This window comes from Chiloscyllium plagiosum, chromosome 43, assembly GCF_004010195.1.
Source record: "Chiloscyllium plagiosum isolate BGI_BamShark_2017 chromosome 43, ASM401019v2, whole genome shotgun sequence".
Lineage (NCBI taxonomy): Eukaryota > Metazoa > Chordata > Chondrichthyes > Orectolobiformes > Hemiscylliidae > Chiloscyllium > Chiloscyllium plagiosum.
In genome coordinates this window covers 4,168,672-4,173,017 of record NC_057752.1, presented here as the reverse complement: position 1 = coordinate 4,173,017, position 4,346 = coordinate 4,168,672, and positions in this window count along the sequence as shown.

Sequence of the window (4,346 nt, the reverse complement as noted above, 5' to 3'; positions counted from 1 at the left end):
TTGTCCTTACCACCCTTCTTAAACAGTGGCACCACGTTTGCCAACCTCCAGTCTTCTGGCACCTACCTGTGACTATCGATGATACAAATATCTCAGCAAGAGGCCCAGCAATCACTTCTCTCGCTTCCCACAGAGTTCTCAGGTACACCTGATCAGGTCTTGGGGATTAATCCACTTTTACCTGTTTCAAGACACCCAGCACTTCCTCCTCTGTAATCTGGACATTTTGCAAGATGTCACCATCTATTTCCCTACAGTCTGTATCTTCCATATCCTTTTCCACTGTGAATACTGATGCAAAATATTCATTTAGTATCTCCCCCATTTTCTGCGGCTCCACACAAAAGCCGCTTTGCTGATCTTTGAGGGCCCTATTCTCTCCCCAGTTACCCTTTTGTCCTTAATGTATTTGTAAAAACCCTTTGGATTCTCCTTAATTCTATTTGCCAAAGCTATCTCATGTCCCCTTTTTGCCCTCCTGATTTCCCTCTTAAGTATACTCCTACTTCCTTTATAGTCTTCTAAGGATTCACTCGATCTAACCTGTCTATACCTGACATATGCTTCCTTCTTTTTCTTAACCAAACCCTCAATTTCTTTAGTCACCCAGCATTCCCTGTACCTACCAGCCTTTCCTTTCACCTTGACAGGAATGTACTTTTTCTGGAATCTCGTTATCTAATTTCTGAAGGCTTCCCATTTTCCAACCGTCCCTTTACCTGCGAACATCTGCCCCCAATTAGCTTTCGAAAGTTCTTTCCTAATACCGTCAAAATTGGCCTTTCCCCAATTTGGAAATTCAACTTTTAGATCTGGTCTATCCTTTTCCATCACTGTTTTAAACCTAATAGAATTATGGTCGCTGGCCCCAAAGTGCTCCCCCACTGACCCCTCAGTTACCTGCCCTGCCTTATTTCCCAAGAGTTGGTCAAGTTTTGCACCTTCTCTAGTAGGTACATCCACATACTGAATCAGAAAATTGTCTTGTATGCACTTAACAAATTCCTCTCCATCTAGACCTTTAACACTATGGCAGTCCCAGTCCATGTTTGGAAAGTTAAAATCCCCCACCATAACCACCCTATTATTCTTACATATAGCTGAGATCTCCTTACAAGTTTGTTTCTCAATTTCCCTCTGACTATTAGGAGGGTCTATGATACAATCCCAATAAGGTGATCATCCCTTTCTTATTTCTCAGTTCCACCCAAATAACTTCCCTGGATGTATTTCCTCTCTCAGCACAGCTGTAATGCTTTTCCTTATCAAAAACACCACTCCCCCTCCTCTCTTGCCTCCCTTTCTATCCTTCCTGTAACATTTGTATCCTGGAACATTAAGCTGGCAGTCCTGCTCATCCCTGAGCCATGTTTCTGTAATTGATATGATATCCCAGTCCATGTTCCTAACCATGCCCTGAGTTCATCTGCTTTCCCTGTTCGGCCACTTGCATTGAAATAAATGCAGTTTAATTTATTAGTCCTACCTTGTCCCTGCCTGCCCTGACTGTTTGTTTGTTTGACTCGCTTCTGTTCTCAACTGTACCAGTTTCAGATCGATCTCTTTCCTCACTATCTCTCTGGGTCCCACCCCCCCCCCCCCCCCACCTTACTAGTTTAAATCCTCCCGAGCAACTCTAGCAGATTTCCCCGCCAGTATATTAGTCCCCTTACAATTTAGGTGCAATCTGTCCTTCTTGTAGAGGTCACTTCTACCCCAAAAGAGATTCCAATGATCCAAAAATGTGAATCCTTCTCCCATACACCAGCTCCTCAGCCATGCATTCATCTGCTCTATCCTCCTATTCCTGCCCTCTCTCGTTCGTCGCACTGGGAGTAATCCAGATATTACTACTCTTGAGGAACTCCTTTTTAAATTTCTGCCTAACTCTCTATAATCTCCCTTCAGAGTCTCAACCTTTTCCCTTGCTCTGTTGTTGGTTCCAATGTGGACAATGTTGTTGGGAAAATGTTAGAATCAATTATCAAGGAAGCAATATCAGGACATTTGGAAAGTCAAAATGCTATCCATCAGCGTTAGCATGCTTTTATGAAGGGGAAATCATGTTTGATTACTTTGCTAGAGTTCTTCGAAGATGTAGCAAGCAAAGTGGATAATGGAGATCATGTAGATGTAATATATCTAGGCTTTGGGAAGGTGTTTGATAAGGTGCCACAAAAAAGGTTAATTCACAAGATTAGATCATTTGGGATTGGAGGTAATTTATTAGCTTGGATATGTGACTGGCTGCTGGCCAGAAGACACAGAATCAGGATAAATAGGTTTTTTTTCTGGATGGCAAGAAGTAACTAGTGGGGTGCTACAGGGTTTGGTCCTTGGGTCCCAGTTATTTACACTTTACATTAACAACTTGAATACAGGGATAAAAGGCTCTATTGCCAAATTTGTGGATGACACAAAAATAGGCGGGACGGTAAATTGCAGTGAGGAAATAAGAACCTTACAAATGGATTTACAGAGGAACCTTGATTATCCGAAGGACACGGATGGGGAGTATTTCGTTTGGTTAATTGAATTCCTGACAACATAGTTCAGCCAAGCATCGGGACTTTGTGATCTTGCCGGATAGTCCAATATTTGGATAATTGAATACCGAATAATCGAGTTCCTCTGTAGATAGGTAAGCAGAGTGGGCCAAAATGGGACAGATGGAGTTTAACGTGGCTAAGTGTGAGGTCATGCATTTTGGTCAGAAAAATTGGAAGGTGATCTATTATCTAAACGGGGACAGACTTCGGGGTGCTACAGTGCAGAGGGATCTAGCTGTCCTTGTTCATGAGTCACAGAAAACTAGCATGCAGGTACAGCAGATAATAAAGAAAGTGAATGGAATGTTGGCTTTTATAGCTAAAGGAGTAGAATATAATGGTAAGGAAGTATTGTGACTATACAAGGCATTGGTGAGACCACATCTGGAGTATGTTGCACGGTTTTGGTCACTTCATATGAGGAAAGATATAGGGGCATTGGAGGCAGTTCTGAGGACGCTCATGAGATTGATCCCAGAGAATGAGGGGTTTGTTGGATGAAGAGAGATTGGACAGTTTAGGCCTGTAGTCTCTGGAATTTAGAAGAATGAGGGGAGATCAGATTGAGGTATTCAAGATGATAAAAGGTGTGGATAAAATAGAAATGGAGTGGATGCTGCCTCTTGTGGGGCATTCTAGGATGAGAGGTCATAGCCTCAGGATAAGGGGGTAGTAAATTTAAAACTGAGTTGAGGAGAAACTAGTTCTCCCAAAAGGTTGTGAATCTGTGGCATTCACTACCTCAAAGTGTGGTGGATGCTGGGACAGTGAGTAAATTTAAGGAGGAGTTTGACAGACTGGTAATGGGTTGAAGGGATATAGGGAGAAGGCTGGAAAATGGGGGTGAGGAATATATCAGCCATGATCGAATGGTGGTGCAGACTCAATAGACCGAGTGGCCTAATTCTATTCCTATATGTTATGAACCTGTGGTCAACTGCTTCCTGCTGACATTGATCTCTGCATTGTGGTGGAAGAGCCTTGATCGAGGCTATGGCTAAGCACTTAAGAAGGACTGTAATGTTGAACTTTTAACTTTGTTTCTTTACCTTTCTAATTTATACCTAAGATTTTGTACCTATGTACCTTTGTATCTAAGGTGGCACCGCGAGTGGCAAATATGTACAATTTTCACTGTATTCCTGTATCCCTGTACTTGAGTACTCATGACCATAATACCAAATTCCATTTCTAAGAGCACTTCTGGATATAAAACAAAATGAAGCAGATCCAGAAGGCTATTGTGACACTGGCAGTGACCCTATCTTTGATCTAGGAGACCTAGATTGAAGTCCCACCTGCTCCAGAGGTGTGCGACGATGTCTCTGAGTGAGTTGATCAGAAAATATCAGACCCCGGGATGGGTTTGCAGAACTGTTTGTCCTAGGCTGAGTCTAGCCCAGGTATTCCACAAGTAGTGGCTGAATTTTGGAATTCAACAATAAATGATGTTCATTGCTGTGGTTCTGTTCGCTGAGCTGGAAGTTTTTGTTGCAAACGTTTCGTCCCCTGTCCAGGTGACATCCTCAGTGCTTGGGAGCCTCCTGTGAAGCGCTTCTGTGGTGTTTCCTCCAGCATTTATAGTGGCCTGTCCCTGCCGCTTCCGGTTGTCAGTTTCAGCTGTCCGCTGTAGTGGCCGGTATATTGGGTCCAGATCGATGTGTTTGTTGATGGAGTTTGTGGATGAGTGCCAAGCTTCTAGGAATTCCCTGGCTGTTCTTTGTTTCACTTGCCCTATAATGGTAGTGTTGTCCCACTCGAATTCATGTTGCTTGTCGTCTGCGTGTATGGCTACTA